This window comes from Schistocerca gregaria, chromosome 5, assembly GCF_023897955.1.
Source record: "Schistocerca gregaria isolate iqSchGreg1 chromosome 5, iqSchGreg1.2, whole genome shotgun sequence".
NCBI classification, from domain to species: domain Eukaryota; kingdom Metazoa; phylum Arthropoda; class Insecta; order Orthoptera; family Acrididae; genus Schistocerca; species Schistocerca gregaria.
Window position 1 is genome coordinate 62,972,564 of NC_064924.1, and position 20,753 is coordinate 62,993,316.

General features: G+C 43.7%; 1 protein-coding gene and 1 non-coding gene across 10 annotated transcripts in view; both read left to right on the forward strand.

Moving 5' to 3' along the window:
• Positions 1–20,753, forward strand: part of LOC126272615 (protein rolling stone-like) — a 154,056-nt gene that overhangs the window by 105,193 nt on the left and 28,110 nt on the right. Inside the window, exons 1-2 of one of the 9 annotated variants that reach the window (XM_049975569.1) lie at positions 13,430–13,550; positions 13,640–13,753. The exons of the other annotated variants lie outside the window; for them this stretch is intronic. The gene's annotated coding sequence lies outside the window, so the exon portion shown is untranslated. Of the gene's footprint in view, positions 1–13,429; positions 13,551–13,639; positions 13,754–20,753 lie in introns of those variants that run through there. 9 annotated transcript variants of the gene reach the window in all.
• Positions 17,528–17,601, forward strand: Trnas-uga (transfer RNA serine (anticodon UGA)). Its single transcript has one exon. It is a non-coding gene; the product is annotated as a tRNA-Ser (tRNA).

Here is a 20,753-nt window from a genome sequence, read left to right on the forward strand (position 1 = left end):
GCATCAAAGCAGTCTCAGGACTGAAGACAACAACAATATCACAGTTCACCTCAGTGCGAGATGCTTCAGTGTGTATTTTTTGTATACATACGCGGTGTGATCGAAAAGTTACAGGAATTTTTGTTTTTCCTAAAGAATCTTTATTTATTCATCAACATCAGCTATTGTCTGGCCTCAGATATAACACACTTGTGCCATCGCGTATTCCAGTCTTGGATGCATTTCTGGAACTCATTTTTCGTTGTGGAGTTCAGCGATTCCGTCCTTATCCCATCAATGGTGGGAAACAATGTTCTTTCATGGTTCTCTTCAACCTCGGGAATAGAAAGAAGTTGCAGTGGGCCATGTCCAGCGAATACAGTGGGTAAGGCAGTATAACGGTTTTGTTTTTTGCCAAAAATCACGAAGCAGCATTGAGGTGGGAGTGGGAGCATTATCGTGATGCAATTTCCCCTAGTGGTTTCGCCACAATTCTGGTCGTTTTCTTCGGTATGCTACAAGCAAACGGCAATGCACTTTCGGATAGCATTCCTTACTGACCTCACGACCATAAGGCAGGAACTCATGATCCACTATCCTACTGTAATCGAAGAAAATATTGAGAAGAACCTTCACATGTGATCGAGTAGTCGTATTTTCTTCGGTCTTGGCTCTTCAAGCATTCTCCATTGCGACGATTGCGTCTTAGTTTCGATGTCATACGCGCATCCCCATGTTTCGACATCTGTTATAACTTTCTTTACAAGTTCTGGATCTTTGTCTACATCATTCAGCAGGTGGTGAACGATGACTACGCGACGTCGCCTTCGGTCTGAATCCAACAATTTCGGAACAAACTTTGCTGCTACATGTTTCATGACCAAAACATTCGAAAAAATTGCTTGGTAGGCACCAATGGATATGCCGACATGATCAGCAACTTCTCTGATGGCAGTTCGGCTATTTTCCCTCTTTGAAACGTTTATACCACTTGTCCACTCTTGTCTTACTCATAGTAGATTCAACAAAAGCCACAGTCAACATTTCGAATGCGGTGCTGCATTTTATTTCATTTCCCAAGCAACATTTATAGCAAATTCTTTGGTTCATATTTTTCGAAAGTAAATATTCGCAGAGCACTCGAAACATGTATAGCCTTCTCGACTGTCAGCAATAAACTAAATATTCAGAACAGCTGAAAATGTTAGTTTACATCAGGAACATGTGTACCAACGAAATAAAAAAAAGTTTTGAAAATCGCGTGAATAAAGCACGCGAAAGTCAAAAAATTCAACAATGCAACGTTGTCGAGGTGGTACCGAGAGTTCTCAAGAAATATAGAGTGATACCAAAAGAAACTGAAGGCAGATTGGAAAGAAATCGTGATAACTTTTTAGCATTTGTGAATATGCAAGAAGAGTGTCTCAATTTGAGGTGGAATAAGATGTTTAGAATCTGTGGAAGAGTGCGAGGAAAGTGCACAAGTCCCAAGTGGAGCAATGTGAGTGAAAGGCTAAGAAAGACAGTCATGTTAATAAATTTATGAGGCAGTGTTTCAGATTATCAGCACAGTTGTTCGACTAGTTGAGTATCATACATTGATGAGCCAAAGCATTATGACCACTGCCTACCCACAGGTTGAATGCCTCCTGGTGCTGTTGTGGACACGTGGCGCAGTAAGGCAAGAATGTAAGCGTAAGAGGGACGAATGGGTAGATATTATAGGGAAGATACGGGCTACACATGCGGCGGAAATCCACTGATATACGCTTTTTTCATAAAGGGCAGATTGTTGTGGCACTTCGGCTGGAAACGAGAATCTCTCAAACGACGGAGCCGGTCGCCTGTTGGCGTACAACTGCCGTGAGCACCTATGGAAAGATGTTGACGGATGGTGAAATAACGAGTAGGCCGCGTGGTGTTGGACGACCACATCTCTCCCTCACGTGGTCTTGGACGACCACATCTCTGCCCCACTGTGTAACACAGGACAGTACAGTGCTGATGCAGGCGCATGTGTTTCAGAGCGAACCGATCAAGGACCATTGTTAAACATGTAGCTCCACATCACACGACACCTAAGTGTTTTTGTGTTGACCCAGTGTCATCATCAGTTACGATTGCAGTGGGCACGCATCACTGAGGTTTCACCATGGGGCGATAGAGACGTGTTGCCTGTGAAATGAATCGCGTTTCTTTTTACACCAGGTTCATGGTTCGATCCTTACACATCATCACCCAGGGAAAGGGCTGCATGAAACGTGCACTGCGCCACAGATGCAAGCTGATGGGAGCAGACTTATGCTATGGAGGACACCGAATTGGATTCTGTGGTGCTAATTGAAGGCATAAGGATGGCGCCACCTGCATCGTTTCATCTTGCATTCTCCTCTCCTATGGTGATGACATGTTGCAGCAGGATAACTGTCCGTGTTTCAAGGCTAGAATCGTACTACAGCGGTTTGAGGGGTTGAGTGTTACAGTGAACTCACACAAGTGTCTTGGCCGCAAAATGTGCCTGATCTGTGCCCACTGGAATGTATATTGGGCGCCAACTGCTTGCCCGTAAACCACCATCCCGTAATTTGCGGCAGTTGCTTCATCTCTGCATAGAAGTCTGACGCCACGTTCTTCTGGAATCCTGTCAAGAACTTGTTGAATTCATGCCAAGTAGAATCTGCTGTACTATGTTTGAAAGCTTGAACAACACACTTTTAAACAGGGGCTCATAATGTTTCGGCTCATTGATGTATTCATTCTAGAGACAGCTTGAAGGCTGATAATGGAAACTTTCCTGGCATATACAACTGATGAGTGTTGAGACACAGATATTTCAACAGGTGTCATACTCATCAACTTTTAGCAAAGTTACGATGTATTGCAGATGGTCATAGACACTGCTTTACAAAACTTAATGACGAAATAAATGAAAATAGCATATGGATTACGTGGTGTAAATGAATGAAAGTGCGGGAGTATGTTGCCCCAGGACTGGCCCAATAACATGAGGCAGTTGAATGAATGGGAAAAGACAGTGTGTGTCTTTCAGTGAGCAGTAACAGTGCACTGTGGTGGTGTTCTTCAGCACAAGATGACTTGCGGACAACATTTTGATGGCTTCATATGGGGAAGAATCATCGGGAAGCTGTGTGATGGATGTAGCCCAGGAGTTAAGTATCAGTCACAATATTCTTTCAGGAGCATGGGGAGTGTTCTGAGCCAAAGGCACCACTGCATGAATGAGAGGAGGTGGTTGTTCATAGTCAGCTACAGCTGCGGACAATTGTTACATTATGTCAGACAGCATGTGTAATTGCAACCACATCTAACGGGACTACAAGGCTTACAATCTCACGCTCCACAATGGCACAGCAACACCATGAGGTTCGTCTCTTTGGCTGAAAACCAGTATGTTCAAAAAGTGTAGATACCTCCTCAGTAATATTAAATAGTTGTTGCTTATCTTTAGGTTGTAGCTTAATATGTGCATGAATAAGTTTACATACATATTCCACAAACTACTCACAAGTGAATGGCAGAGGATGCTTCCCATTGAATCACATATTATGGTTTCTTTCTGGTCCATTCACATATGGAATGTCAAAAGAATGACTGTTTAAGCATCTCTGTGTGCACTGTAATTAGTCAGATCTTTCCTTGTGGTCCTCACTGGAGTGATATGTAGGTGGTTATAGTATATTCCTAGATTCCTAAGTGAATACCAATTCCTTAAACTTTGTAAGTACACTTTTATGGCGTAAATGATGTCCGTCACAAAATGCTTGTCACCTCAGGTTTTTCTGAATTTCTGTGATGCAGCTCCATAAGTCAAACAAAGTTGTAAATATTCATGCTGCTCTTCTTTGTGTACGTTTAGTGTTCCCTGTTAGTCCTGTATTGTGTAGATCCCGTACACATGAGGAATGTTCTAGGATGGGCAATACCAGGAGTTTTGTGAGCAGTTTTGCTTGTAGATTGGCTGCATTTTCTCTGTATCTTACCAGGGAACCAAATTCTTTCACCTAATTTGCCTATGATTGAGCCTGGGTGATCATTACCTTTCATATCTCTGAGAACTGTTACACACACATTTTTGTACAAATTGAGTTATTCCTATTGCGACTGACTGGTATTTTCCATAAAAAAATAAATAATTGTATCAGTAACAACAGAGTCCTATTTATACTGTTACTTGTCATGCAGCCTTACAATGAATGTTGCTGCTTGACATGTAACCTACAGGAATTTCCAGTCATTGAATTTGACTTCTTTTCCACAAGAGTACATATCTGCAATCCGAATCTTACACAAGTCATCAAAGTCTACACTAAAACTATTTTTGTGTCTTGCACTGTGACTGTGTGGATCACAGGTCATCTGAAACAAATTTTAGTGACAGCAAAAAGAACCAACAAGGAGGTAAATATCTTATTTACTTCAGATGCATTCCCTCAGAATATTTACAGTGATGCCTTTGTGACATTATGTTGTACCCTTCACCAAGGGACTACATTCTGCTTGCAATGGAAGTCCAAGCACAATTGAACATCATTATAGTAACACACATATTTTTGTTTTCTTTGAATCACATGCCTATAAGGATTATGAGAATTGACAACTTCGTAGAATGATACATACTCAGCAACACTTCCTTGTTTCTTAGCTTTCCAAAATATTACATTTCCAAATTCCTAATTCCATATCCTGATGTAGACTTACAATACAGACAATCATCTATCCCCTGAACAGTCCACACTTACAAAACAATCTAAGTGATCAATATTCCCAGTCTTCCATGTGTTAACTTCAAATCACATTTCAGTACTTGCAAAACTTAATTGAAGAGACTATAGTTGTAATAATTTTTAAATCTACTCAAATGGTTTACACTGTAACTTCTATCTGGTTGTGTTCCTGAGCTAACATGCTTGAGAACACCTATCAAGTTCCTGTACTTATTATCATGACTTGCATCTTGTGCTGGTTCTAATTTGAAATTACCTTCCATGGGTGTACTGCACAATTTTTAATGTTCAAAATGATATTTGTTAGCTAGAGATATGATATAGCTTTCCTGACTAATGTTAATTACATTCTTGCATAATTATAGTCAATATTTATTCTAAGCACAGTGGCAGCTTAAGCAAAATTTTACCAATGTGCTACAGCACTACAAAAATAAACAGCTCGGTTTCACTATGTTGTCATGGTATATGTGACTTAATACTGTCACATGCAAAATTAGCTTTACCTAATGCACTAAGATCAAGCAAGTTGTTGCAATGTTTATTATTTCCCATGTGCTTTTTGTTAATATATTAGTATGTCCTAGATCTTTCACTCTCCCCTGTACCCCACACATCACTGATCACTAATAACATACATGGAAAGCAAAAATGTGCGTTGTAAACATCACACCTGCAGATCCAATTGTTTCCAAACTGAATTTCCTTCTCTATTCACTTTTTTTTCCCACAGCCTATAGCCTTTTAACTTACAAGGATACTAGTAGTAACTAAACTGAATATTTTAATTTTACATGTACAAATCAAACTATTTAAATGTATTTAAATTTTATAATTGGTAGCTTCTTAACATTACAAGGAATAAAATAAAATGAAGAAAAGAAAAATAAGGTGATAGTAGTGAGACTCTACCCTGAGCTGACGAATTACCAGTTGGTGCAACACTATAAATTATCAGTCAGTGCAATGCTGATCTGATTAGCATTGCTCAGAAATCCCTCATACTCCACTGTTAATTTTAGAAAGCATTTTACCTTTTCCTACAGCCCACTCAGGCAAAATATTTTAGGAACTTGTTAGGTTTAAGTTTGGATTAGGTCAACTTCACTCTCTAAGTCTCATTTTATCCTCCAAATACCAACTGGAGCAGGGCCTTTTTAGCAGATCATCACATTGCTTGTACAATACCTCATATGCACTTTGAAAGAAAAATACTGACTTGGCACTGCGAGCAACATAGCAGCCCAAGTGCCGGCATGGATGACGTCACATTAGAGCATGCACAGTCAAAAGCAGACATCTGCATCCCTTTTCTGACTATAATTTGAGTACTCGTTTCTTGTTACTTAAAAGGAAGCACTTCAAAACATATTTTCGACCATTTTATTCACACACCAGCATGTATTAGGCAAGGAATGTCATAATTTTAGTACAATATTTAGCGATCTGTAGCACATAAGTACATGATCACCAGCTGCCACTGCCCAAGACAGTTCTTTATTTCATCTCAGCCTCTCATTTGATACTGCTTGTATAACAAAGTGTTGATTTGTTTATTTTCTTTTTCCTTTTACCATAAATTAGCAAATCGTAAACAAACACAGTTATACAGTTCACATAATTTGTAGTCACAGGAAGTATGTTGCTAGAAAAAATCTCAGGTATGTTAGTTGAAAATCTTCAAAAGTTCTTCATCAGTTCCTTTGAAATTTTGCTACAATATTGCATTTTAATATATGTGCATTTTATATACCTATTTTAATATATATAATACATAAATAAATATGTAAGATATGAATGGGAAAGGTTATTACCGAAGTTCTTGAAAATTTCTTGATTGATTTATTTCAAATTTTTAAAAAGTGTTCTAATGAACATTCAGATGGACACAGGCTACATATTTTTAACATATATCATATATAAATACGAGGATGGTTTGAAAAGTTCTGGGAACAGAATAGAAAAGAAGTACTTACATCACTGAAACTTTTATGTTGCAATGCCATCACCTTGTAGATTAATGCACGTGGTCCAATGATGTTCCAGTGCCTTGATCCCACCCCAAAAATGAGTTTCCTCCATACCTACAAAATGGTTGTCAACTCTGACTATCAATTCTTCGTCTGATTCACCAAGAAAAATTTTCAGTTTTGGGAAGAGATGGAAGTCTGATAGAGCCTTTTTTTTTTTTGGTCATCAGTCTACTGACTGGTTTGATGCGGCCCGCCATGAATTCCTTTCCTGTGCTAACCTCTTCATCTCAAAGTAGCACTTGCAACCAACGTCCTCAATTATTTGCTTGACATATTCCAATCTCTGTCTTCCTCTACAGTTTTTGCCCTCTACAGTTCCCTCTAGTACCATGGAAGTCATTCCCTCATGTCTTAGCAGATGTCCTATCATCCTATCCCTTCTCCTTATCAGTGTTTTCCACATATTCCTTTCCTCTCCGATTCTGCATAGAATCTCCTCATTCCTTACCTTATCAGTCCACCTCATTTTCAACATTCGTCTATAGCACCACATCTCAAATGCTTCGATTCTCTTCTGTTCTGGTTTTCCCACAGTCCATGTTTCACTAACATACAATGCTGTACTCCAGTCGTACATCCTCAGAAATTTCTTCCTCAAATTAAGGCCGGTATTTGATATTAGTAGACTTCTCTTGGCCAGAAATGCCTTTTTTGCCATAGCGAATCTGCTTTTGATGTTCTCCTTGCTCCGTCCGTCATTGGTTATTTTACTGCCTACATAGCAGAAGGGCATGAATCGAAACTGAAATAACCCGATCAGGGTGGTGATTGCTGTCTTCTCGATGTCTCCAGGTGCCATGGGGATCTGGTGGTAGGCCCGTTTGCAATCAGGTGAATAAGATGGATATGGCAACAATTCATACCTTAGTTCATGTAATTTTGCCATGACGATGGCACATGTGTGAGGGCGCACATCAAGAGTCATGGCACCAATCTTGCATATAATTTTTTCATTTCTAATTCTTCAGTTAAAATGTGATATACCCTTTTAGATGACATCTGGCAAGTGCGAGCAATTTCACACACTTTAATCAGCGATCTCCGTGACCATTTTGTGAACTTTTGCAATGATTTCTGGAGTAATGACATGGGGAAGAAGTTCGGGTTGGTCACACCAAACAACACCCATTTTGCAGTAGTTCATTTATTCACCTAAACACATGCAAGGCTCACAAAGAACTGAACATGGAGGAACAGCCCAAAGACAATGCTCAGAGTCCAAAGATGAACGCATATCGATGCTGGTGTCGACCTCATTGGCTCCACATTGCCCCCCCCCCCCCTCCCCCACAGTATGGAGTACTCTTGAGAGGCCAGGGGGGGGGGGGTCACTAAAGCGTTGGCAGGTCAGCTGGACAGCGTCGTCGGGGAACTGTGTCGGTAGATGTCGTGGAGGAAGGTTTGGCCACTGAACCTGGAACGTTGAAGCAAGCCAGGCGTCGCACTGGGCGTGCAGGTTGTGTGGTGACAGGTAGGCCGGTGGGGGCGTGAGAGACCTCAACAGGATGAGGCAGGCGACAGTGGAGAGGTTGAGGGGACCGGTGAAGGGCCCGGTGGTGAGTGTGAGATTGTAGGTAAGCTCGATGTGGGGAGCATGTGGTCACTCGACAGAGTGCGTGACCCAGAGTAAAGGGCGAGATCGGAGGAGAGCTCGACGATTGGAGCTGGAAGTCACTCAATCGAGTGTGTAAGTCCGACGTGGAGGGAGTGGTCGGAGCCACCGACAGTGAGTGGCGTGGTGGTGGCCTGAAGGGGGGTAGAAGAAGGCACGACATGAGCACGCTTAAGTCTGTTGAGAGAGACTGTAACAGCTAAATCTTTCATCTGGATGTCATAGGTGTTGGCTGAGCGCCGTTGAACTCGGTACGGGCTGGTATATGGAGGTTGGAGGGGAGCACGGACAGTGTCATCTCGGAGCATGACGTACTCGCAATTTTCCAGAGATTTCGGGACGTGAACCTTAGGGCGGGAATGGCTGGCGGGCGGAGGGATATGGAGGTTGATGAAGAGGCATCTGACGCGGTCCACTAAGGAGGGTAAGTAAAACTGAGGGAGAGAAGCGGAAGGGCTCACAAGTTCGCCACGGAGAGCAATGTTCTGGGCGTATACGAACTCGGCTATTGTGCCTTTGAGGTCTTCCTTATAGATCGCACGAATGCCGAGTAGCACAAGGGGAAGGGCCTCCATCCATGTCATTGAAGAGCTGCCTTGAAAGTGCGGTGCCATTGCTCGACTGGCCCATTAGTTTGCGGGTGATATGCTGTGGTATGAACGCGCCAGATGCCGCAAATGTTACAAATACCGTTGAACAGGGCGGACTCAAATTGTCTGCCCTGGTCAGTCGTGATGATAGCTGGACATCCGAAACGCGACACCCATGACTCGACGAAAGCTCGAGCAACAGTTTCTACCGTAATAGTGGGGAGGGTGACAGCCTCGACCCAGCGAGTTGTTAGATCGATAGACGAGAGAACATAACGAAAGCCGCTAGAGGGGGGAGACAGGGCCGACAATGTCAATATGATCCTGCTGGAAACGCCCAGGAGGGATCGAAAAGGCGCCTAGGGGGTGGGGTGAAGTGTGTTTGTGTACTTTGCAGCGATGGCACGCGACGCAGGAGCGTGCCCATTGCTGGCAGTCCTTGTTGACATTTCTCCACACAAAGCGCTCCGCTACGAGGCTGGCGGACGCACAAACACCGGGGTGAGCTAAATTATGCAATGCGTTGAAGACAGCTCGACGGAGCGTGGTTGGGATGAGGAGGTGTAACGTGCCCGTACTGTCGTCGCACCAGATCTCACCAGAAATGCCAGGGACGAAGTGTAGTGAAGAAGTAGTCTGAAATCGGGTTTTGTGTTTCCTCGTTTGCGGGTTGGAGGTTAGGCAGTTCAGAGAGGTCTAACAGCGAATGGACGGCGTCGACTCGTGAAAGGAAATCAGCAACTATATTGTCAGCACCCTTTATGTTTGACATAGGTGGTTAACTGAGATATGAAGTCCACGTATCTGAAGCGGCGACGAGGTGGGTCAGCTGGCGGGTTTGTAATGGCCGCAGCCACGGGTTTCTGGTCCATTAAAACATAGAAAGGGTGTCCCTCAACATCAGTCTTAAAATGCTTGATCGCTTTGTAGACAGCGAGCAACCCCCTGTCAAAAGCGGAATATTTCCGTTGTGCATTGGTGAGCTTGCGTGAGAAGAACTGCAGAGGCGAGGTTTGGCCATCGATTGTCTGGCTAAGGACAGCGCCGATGGCAGTATCACTCGTGCCTGTGGTGATGAAAAGCTGCACTTTGGGATGAGGATGCGCGATGGTGCAGGCCTCGGCAAGAAGATTTTTGAGGCTAGTAAAAGAGTCAGTCATAGCAGGGGTCCATGGAACGGGCCGAGATTCAGAAGTGTTGGTGCCTGCCAAGGCGTCCGTCAATGGAGCCTCAATCTCCACAGCCCGAGGTAGATATTGGCGATAATAATTAACCGTCCCCAGAAAGCGCCAGAGCTCTTTGAATGACGAAGGTCTGGGTAGATTTAGTATTGTTTGTATTTTCGGAGGGAACGGTGAAATGCCATTTTCAGAGACTCGAAAACCAAGAAAAGTGAGAGCAGGTTGACGTAGCTACAATTTGCCCTGGTTGGTCTCAATGCCTGCTGCCGTGAGAGTGTTCATAACAGTTTGCACATGTAAAATGTTGTCCTCAACGGAGGAGCTGAACACAAGAATGTCATCAAGATATGCAAAGCAGAATTTTAGGGCGAATAACACTTCGTTGATGAAGCATTGCCAGGTCTGGGTTGCGTTTTTCAGACCGAAGGGCATGAATCGAAACTGAAATAACCCGATCAGGGTGGTGATGTCTTCAGGTGCCATGGGGATCTGGTGGTAGGCCCGTTTGCAATCAGTGACAAAGAACGTGGTCGCACCTGCGAAGGAACTGGTAAAGTCGGTAATGTTGGGTATGGGGTAGGTGTCCATAATTGTTCATGCGTTTAGTCGACAGTAGTCTCTGCACATGCGCCAGGACCCGTCTTTCTTGGATGTCATATGTATGGTCGTAGACCAGCTACTGACAGAGGGTTCAATGACGCAGGAGCTTAGTAGTTCAGAAATCTAATTTTTAGGGTCAGAGAGGCGCTTAGGACAAAGTCGACGTGGTTTACTGGAGATCGGGGGACCTGGCATGAGGCAAAGCTTGTGAACTGTGACGTTGGTGACAAAAATGTTGCCAGCGGCACGGGATGTGGTTTGTTTACAATGTGTGGCGGGCGGGTCAGGCGAGGTGTGGTAGTGGTGTTTGGATCCACTCGGCAGATCCGACTGGAGCCGAGGTGGCAAAGTGTCCCAGGAGTCAACGCGACAAGATGGCCACCGGCCCGAAGCAGTGGCACCGTGGCCGGGTGAGCTTGGTAGAGTTCATGAGCCGTTAGTGAGTCCATTGCCCGAGGGAGCGGCCTATGGCAGCACAGTTGCGGGCGAAACACTTGGTGTGAGTGCACTGTTTGTGTTGTCAGTGGCGGTCGCACGGCGGCGTGCAGGAGCCGAAGTTGCATAGTTTGAGGTGCTGTCTGCAAGGGGTGGCGTAGGAGCAGTCAGTTTGGGAACATGACGCTCATCCCGCATGCGCACTTGTGTCCGGCCAAGTGTCAGAGTGTCAACCGCTGCCGTGTTAGGAGGATGTGGCCCTGAGGAACTGTCAGTACATGTTAAAGCAGTCTCGATAGCACAGTTGCGAGGGGTAGTGGGGGGTAAACACACGGAGGCTCGATTGCTGGGACTGCAAGCAGATTCGGCACACTTACTGACCTTGCTTTGTCCTTGCTGTAGTGTCTGTAATTCCTTTGCTGCATCGGAGAGCTGGAGCTGTGTTTTGTGGAGCCAGACGGAGAGCTCAAAGTTTTCCTTGCGTAGGCGAGCTACGTGTTCAAGCTCGACAAAGCACTTGTGCGTGATTCCTTGCAACGTCGTCGACAGAGACGAGCGTGTACGGATGATATGAGCCCGGACCAATGTGTCACAGGTAGGTTTGCTCGATGGAGCACAGGGGAAGTGAGTCTTGGGCGGATGATGAAACACGTTGTTTTGCACTAGGTCCGGTGAGTTTGTGGTGAAAAGAAGTCAATGCCTAGTATAGGTTCGTCAATTTCGCACACTAAAAATGTCCACTCGAGTTTGCAGTTTGCGGCGAGTGACACGTGGGAAGTTGAACCCGAGCATTGTAGTTTAGTTGAATTCACTGCTTGCAGTGAAGTATGATGAAGGCATATGTTCGACGATGCTAAGGACGTAGGCAGCAGCGAAACATCGGCGCCTGTGTCCACTAGGAAAAGGTATTCCGACGAAATGTCTTTAACGTAAAGTCGTCCACAATTATCTGGTCGTTCCCAGACAGAATGGAGCACTGGGGGGTGCCTGTCATGTTGTGCGCAGGAGGCGGCACCTGGACCTACCTGGGATTGGTGTTTGGGAAGTACAAGGGTGGTCTGCAGTTCCGTGCAGCCTCACCAAACTGTATGGACGTAACAGTACGGGTAGTGCGGTTGCATTTCCTGTCGAAAGTTCGTTGCCAGTGGCGGTGGCCGAGGTTCGGTGGCCGCAGCAGGTTTGGTTGCAGGAGGGGGCGTGACCGTGGGCAAAGCCGGTGCTGTCCCAGTTGCTTGTTTACTGCTTCCTGGAGCGAGCGGAACGCCCAGCACAATATGGCCCCAGCCGCGTCTGGCAGCAGGGCGATGACCCTGAACATGAGACTTGGCAGGTAGGCAGTGACTGGCGAAATAGAGCAGTGATGCATCATGTTGCTCGTCAGCAATTGTCATTCTTTGTTCGACAAGTTCAGGAGACCTTTGAGCCAGAGCAAAGCGAATGTGAGGACATAGTTCATCTGACCAGATGGCAAGGAGAGCTGTGTCAGAGAACAGATCGGTGCTGACCAGGGCACGCAGCTGTCTCCAGAGCTGGGGAGGTTTGTAATTGCCTAGTTGCTTGACGTGGAGCACTTGCCCAATTGCTGCCTCAGATGAGCGTGCATGCCGACGTAGAACTGTATTTTTGGCTAGAGTGTACCGGATAGATGAGTCCGGGGCATCAACCAGGTCAGCAGTCAAGTCCTCCTGGTAGTGCAGGTGGGTGATGAGGCACACAAACCTGGTTGACTCGTCGAGTTTGTAATGGTCGAACACTTCGTCCACAATTTTGAACCAGGTTGTTGCCCTGTCGGGATTAAACGGCGGCAGTGTCAGTAAGCATTGTAGAATGATCGGAAGAACAGCTCGAGTCGAGTTCGTCGGGGCACTGCCTGAATCGAGCTGTTGTTGCTGTAGTATTCCAGGAGAGTGTGCCTCCAGAGGATGTGGCAACGACGGCTGTTTGGTTGGCAGCGTGAAGGTGACACGTCGTGGTTGAGCGCAATCCGTCGTGACTTGGAAGGCCAACGCAGGGTGAGATGCCGTAATGTGTCGATTGCGGTTGCCGTAGCTCAACATGTTGCAGGTGTGTTCAGATTGACGCATCGCGATAGACCGATGCGGATGAGGCACCAAGATGTGCCGAGAATGGTAGCGGAAGCTCGACGGGAGCCGGCACGCGGGCGACAGGTGAGTAAAACAGCAAAGTTTGAGAACGCGTGTTAGTACGAGGAAAGCTCGACATGTGATCAGAGCCGGGGCCACCTGTGTTGCAGGGAGGCTGCAGAGGTGCGGGCTGTCCAGAAGCACAGTGTGGGAAATGATGTCGAACATGGGACGGAATGTGTGAATGTTCACTGTTCATAATCGCTCCACTCAAAACGGTGTGCGGATAAGGTGAATGTCATGGCACAAAACACTGAGGCATAGCAGTGGGACAGAGGTGGAGATCAGGCACAGATAACAAGTTATTCTTCCTGTTGCAGGCTGAGGTACTGAAGTAGGAAGGCACGTGCTGATGCTGAACTGAGGCAGGCGAGGGCGTGGTCAGACGCTGAGGACGTAGGCCTGTGAACGAAGCAGTTCCGATCACGTGGCAGGTATCTGTGTGGTACTGCACGGATTGCGGTGTGGCAGTTGGAAATGTGGGTCTCACGGGAAGCGTGCAAGGGATAAGTCCTTGCAGTCGCGCTATCCTCTGTGCCATCAGTTGCTCAGATGGATAGAGTGTCTGCCATGTAAGCAGGAGATCCCAGGTTTGAGTCCCGGTCGGTGCATACATTTTCAGGTGTCCCCATTGAGGTATATCAACAACACCTGAAGGCTGCTCAGGGTTTCGATTAATTATCATTTCTTTCTATAGAAGTTGCTTGGTCATCATTGGTATCTCTTCTTTCAGAACAGTTACTATCTTCATCTGTTATTACTTTTATGTTGTAATTTCATGTACTGACATGTTCCATGACTTTGGAGATTTGCTCCTCAATTTGGTCCTGCAGAACTAGGCATCTATAATAATAATAACAATAATAATAATAATAATAATAATAATAATAATAACCGTGGAGGCCCGGGAAAAAAATAGGCCTCTGATATGTTCTGTCAGTCATAAAAGGTGACGAAAAGAACAAACCACTAATAGGACTAACACCCTTTTAGTGTGGTTAGTTGGTTCAGGACAGAACTAATGAAGCCTCGGACAAGCGCTGTCATGGTCGGGGACAACACTTGAACACTATGCCCGTCCACAATGGTAATGACACTGCTAGGCACACGGAAAATTATTTAAATCCAAATAGAGGTGTTTTGCAAGATATGCTTCCTCCAACCACTCTAGAAGGAAAACAAAGACAGAGGATGAGATGGTTAGATGAAGTTAACCGACACCTCATGTTCTGTTATTACCAAGCAACAAACTTAGGAAGCAACACAACTGGATACAGATGACAAGTATACACAACATTTATTACCAGATACCCAGAATTAAAAATTTTAACAGAACAATGACTAGCTGATCAGATCCTTGTAATAATCAAAAATAACAGGATACCCCAGTCAGAATTAGAAAACATCAAACAACAAGTACAACAAATACTAGATCAAAATAATGTGTAATCAGAAGAAGAAGAAGAAGAAGAAAATACAGTAATGGACTCAAACATCCCAGAGCAAACAAACAAAGAACAACACGCATCAATTAAAGAATCAAAGGAAACCGAAATCTTAAGACAGCCACCAGAACAAGCACAAATAGAACATGAAGTGACACACATGTTAGATATAGAAGAAAAATTTCAGCTGACATATATAGAATACAAAGACACAAATACAGACATTAGACCACTCTTGCATAGACCACCAAATAACCAACAAGTCGAAACAACAATAACAACTATCAACACAATCATACATAACAAAATAAATGAAAATACAACTATGGAAGAGTTACAACGACTGGTTTATATAGGTGCACTCACTACACTAAATATACACACTAGGCAGAGATAAGAACCAACCAACACACAGAAGAAACCCACAAAACCAGCATGGCACCACAGGCTACAGATCAGAACAGAAAAACTGAGAAAAGACATCGGACAGCTAACACAATTTATAAGAAATGAAATGTCAGAAAAGAAACGAAAAAGGTTAGGTAAAATCTCACAAGAAGAAGCGATAGAGCAATTAGATGAAAAGAAGCAGAAATTACAGGCATTGGCCAAACGACTTAGAAGATACAAAAAAAAGTGAATATAGAAGGAAACAAAACCAAACATTCAACACAAACCAAAAGAAATTTTACCAGAAAATAGATAACACACACATTAAAATAGACAATCCACCAAACATAACAGACATGGAACACTTCTGGAGCAACATATGGTCAAACCCGGTACAACATAACAGACATGTACGGTGGATAAAAGCAGAAACAGACACATACAAGATGATACCACAAATGCCTGACGTGATAATTTTGCAACATGAAGTCACCCAAGCAATTAATTCTACTCACAATTGGAAAGCCCCTGGAAAAGATAAAATATCAAATTTCTGGCTAAAGAAGTTCACCTCAACACATTCACATCTAAATAAATTATTTAACAGTTACATTGCAGACCCATACACATTCCCTGATACACTTACACATGGAATAACTTATCTGAAACCTAAAGATGAAGCAGACACAGCAAACCCAGCTAAATATCGCCCCATAACATGCCTACCAACAATATACAAAATATTAACTTCAGTCATCACACAAAAATTAATGACACATACAACACAGAACAAAATTATAAATGAAGAACAAAAAGGCTGTTGCAAAGGAGCACGAGGATGTAAAGAGCAACTGATAATAGATGCAGAGGTGACATATCAAGCTAAAACTAAACAAAGGTCACTACACTACGCATACATTGATTACCAAAAAGCTTTTGATAGTGTACCCCATTCATGGCGATTACAAATATTAGAAATATACGAAGTAGACCCTAAACTGATACCGTTCCTAAACATAGTAATGAAAAATTGGAAAACCACACTTAATATCCAAACAAATTCAAATAATATCACATCACAGCCAATACAGATTAAGCGTGGAATATACCAAGGAGACTCATTAAGTCCTTTCTGGTTCTGCCTTGCTCTGAACCCACTATCCAACATGCTAAATAATACAAATTATGGATACAATATTACTGGAACATACCCACACAAAAGCATACATTTGCTATACATGGATGACCTAAAACTACTGGCAGCAACAAATCAACAACTCAATTAATTACTAAAGATAACAGAAATGTTCAGCAATGATATAAATATGGCTTTTGGAACAGACAAATGTAAGAAAAATAGCATAGTCAAGGGAAAACACACTAAACAAGAAGATTACATATTGGATAACCACAGCGACTGCATAGAAGCGATGGAAAAAACAGATGCCTATAAATATCTAGGATGCAGACAAAAAATAGGAATAGATAATACAAATATTCAAGAAGAAATAAAAGAAAAATATAGACAAAGACTAACAAAAATACTGAAAACAGAATTGACAGCAAGAAACAAGACAAAAGCTATAAATACTTATGGTATACCAATATTGACCTACTCATTTGGAGTAGTGAAATGTAGCTAAGCCATGTCTCCGCAGTATCCTTTCTTTCAGGAGTGCTAGTTCTGCAAGTTTCGCAGAAGAGCTTCTGTAAAGTTTGGAAGGTAGGAGACGGATACTGGCAGAAGTAAAGCTGTGAGTACCGGGCGTGAGTCGTGCTTCGGTAGCTCAGTGATAGAGCACTTGCCCGTGAAAGGCAAAGGTCCCGAGTTCGAGTCTCGGTCGGGCACACAGTTTTAATCTGCCAGGAAGTTTCATATCAGCGCACACTCCGCTGCAGAGTGAAAATCTCATTCTGGAAACATCCCCCAGGCTGTGGCTAAGCCATGTCTCTGCAGTATCCTTTCTTTCAGGAGTGCTAATGCTGCAAGGTTCGCAGAAGAGCTTCTGTAAAGTTTAGAAGGTAGGAGACGGATACTGGCAGAAGTAAAGCTGTGAGTACCGGGCGTGAGTTGTGCTTCGGTAGCTCAGTGGTAGAGCACTTGCCCGCGAAAGGCAAAGGTCCCGAGTTCGAGTCTCGGTCGGGCACACAGTTTTAAACTGCCAGGAAGTTTCATATCAGTGCACACTCCGCTGCAGAGTGAAAATCTCATTCTGGAAACATCCCCCAGGCTGTGGCTAAGCCATGTCTCCGCAGTATCCTTTCTTTCAGGAGTGCTAGTTCTGCAAGGTTCGCAGAAGAGCTTCTGTAAAGTTTGGAAGGTAGGAGACGGATACTGGCAGAAGTAAAGCTGTGAGTACCGGGCGTGAGTCGTGCTTCGGTAGCTCAGTGGTAGAGCACTTGCCCGTGAAAGGCAAAGGTCCCGAGTTCGAGTCTCGGTCGGGCACACAGTTTTAATCTGCCAGGAAGTTTCATATCAGCGCACACTCCGCTGCAGAGTGAAAATCTCATTCTGGAAACACTGAAGGTGTTAGCCCTGCATTGTATCTATCTGTTGGGCCTGAATACAGTGATTGCAGGTCAGTTTGTATTATCCTGTAATTTGACATAGTCACTTTTAGAGCTGGATGTACAAAAATTCTGGGTGAGCCATATGCCTGTGGAGGTGTTATTCTGAGATGTGCAATGTGCTGTTCCACTTTGCAGATGAGTTGAGTTAAATCCTTACCCACTGGTAGTTGTCAGCAAGATTAAGTCAGCTGGTAGGGGTAGTTGCTCACTGTATAGGATTTCCAGTAATGAAATGCAAAGGCCTTGAACACATAATGCATTTCTAAAAGCATCCATGGCAAGGATTCTGTTCAATCACCAACGTGACATGTGAATGCTGTTTTTAGTGTGTAGTGCCAATACTCTGCCAACCCATTGCCTTGAGGGTGATTCTCTGTGTTGCAGAAGTGCTGGACACCACAAAGTAACAGATTTTGATAAACAGTGATGACTCAAATTCATGATGTTGCTCGATCATGTTGGAGGCACGGTAACCAAGATGTGAGATCTGTAATTGCACAAATACATAATTTCTGCCATGATGTCAGCGAGAGGTATGGCTTCAGTCCAGTGGTTTACCCTGTAAACTGCAGAGAGAATGTACTAGAAGCTTCCCTACTCTAGGAGAGGTCCAACAAGGTCAAAATCAACAAGTTGCAAGCAGACCTTTGGTATAACAAATTGACCATCTTTTTGGCTGTGTATGCTTAATGCTGTCTTTACAGTATTGACAAGGTGTACAACAATTTTTGCATTCTCATTTGACTTTTGGACTTACAAAATGGTCCATTATTAGTATGGTTGTAGGATGTACTCCTTGATGTGAAAGTCTATGTAGTCAGTTAAAAACAGACTTCTGCAAGTAGAGTGGGATAAGAGATTTGATATGGTTTTGCAACACGTCTTGCCAAACCTGCACTGAGGAGCAAACCCCAGCATTCCAAACTATTTTCAACCCAGTTATGCTGTCATCTAGGATGTCGTGTATTTGTTCATCCCATTTTTGTTCTTTGGATAGCTCATCATAGTCAATACCCACTGGGAGTATGTTTATCTGGAAGAAGCAGTCTGTGACAGAGTTGTTTGCCCCATGGAGACAGTGGACATCATCCATAACCTGTGCAATATAATCCAGGTGTCAAAAATGCCATGACAGCAGTATTTTGAAGGGCTATGAATGGAATCTGCCTTTGGGCAGTGATCAGTACAAATGGTAAGTTGTCTGCACTCTATAATGTCTCTGAAATGACACACCACTACATTTACTGAAAACTCCCTACAGTATGCTGACCAATTGTATGGGGGCTGAGTTAGTTTTGGTGGGAAAAAAGCAACAGTTGCTGTCCTCCTGCTATAGTTTGTAGAAGTACTGCTCCAGTCATCACGTCTCATGTCAGTTGCGATTGACAGTGCCACAACTGGCAGCAAGTATGTCAGTGTCATAGCATGAGGTATGCTGTCTTTAATCTGATCAAATGATTATAGCATTTGCAGGATCCATACAAGATTTCTTTTGCTCCATCCATATTTTCTTGCCAGTGATTTGTCACTGGAGCCTGAATGGGGCAAATACCACTGGTAAAAGTTCACCATGCTGAGAAATCAATGTAATCCATTGTAGTTCTGAGACTGCAGCAACTGCGTTGTGTAGTTGGTTGGATGTCATCATTGCTAACAGAATTACCAAGGAAGGTCACTTTGGATTTTCCCATTTGGCATTTGTCATAATTGAGCATGGTGCCAAAATGTTTCAGTACTTCAAAAATCATTATGAGATGCTTCTTACATCCATGTGGGAAGGGCAGAAGACTAGAATATCATCCAGATATCCACAGAAGAAAAGGAACTTGAAGATCATATTGTCTATGAAATGCTGCCCAGTTTGTGCCACATTTTTCAGGCTATATGGCATGAACAGAAATTTGTAAAGCCCAAATAGGGTGATGATCACTGTCTTTGGTGTGCCCTCCTTGTCCATAAAGGCTTGTAAGTCAGCTTTTCTGCAGTCTAAAATTCTGAAGACAGAAGCACGTGCTTAAGTATGGGTGAAGTCCTGAACGTTCAGGACAGGTAGCTATTGGCGACTGTACAAGTGTTGAGAACGTGATAATCATCAAAGTAGGTAATTGATAGGTGCCATTCTCTTTGGGGATGAGATAGATGGGCAAGGCCCAAGAGCTGACAGACTTTATGATAATTCCTGCTCACAGTAATTCGTTTGTAACTCACTTGGTTGCATGAAGTCTGCCTGGGCCAAGGCATAGCACTTTGTTGTGAAAGGAGGGAAGCTAAGGCATAATATTAGACCTAGTAAAGTTCACAGTCAGATATCAGTCTGTTGCAACATCACACACTAGTCATGAGGAGCAACACTGTCACACACAGAGATTTCTCACGTACTGTGAGAAAATTTCAATGTAATGACCTTTGTTGATGGTGCGACAGGCTTTGCAGTACCGATATGTCCTGGTGATGTGTGTGTACCTGCTGTCGTGGTCTCAGTGCTCACTGTCTCATTCATGATGGCAAGGCTAGAATGGTGTGACTGCTTCTATTTGAGACGTTGCAGACAATAAAACATGACAATGAGTTCATTTGCAATCAAAAGAATTTTAGCATGCAGTTTGTGATTCTCCTTGTGTGGTGTGATTTTATCTTTTCTGACTTTTTCATTGTACTTGATGATCTGTTGTAACTCTGGTTCCATTATCTGGCAGCCACAGCGAAATCAGAGATGGTTATCACAAGCAGTGACAGGGTTTCATGCCTGTGGGTTGGTATTATCAACAGCAGCTGTTCATATTGTGGTGAGATACCAATAATGCTGGTCATAATTTTCCACCTCTGTGGTGTGTGAGTGTCCCACATTCATATCTGGAGAGAAATGGAAGTGGTGAAGAAAGGGTGCCCCCAAGACAGGTTCTTTGATGTGTGAGACCAAGAACTGCCACAGAAACATGTCACGCAGACCCCAGTTGATCGTCAAGTGTCTATTCCATAAATCACAATAGACAAATCATTTGAAGCAATAGGCTGGATGATCAGTATA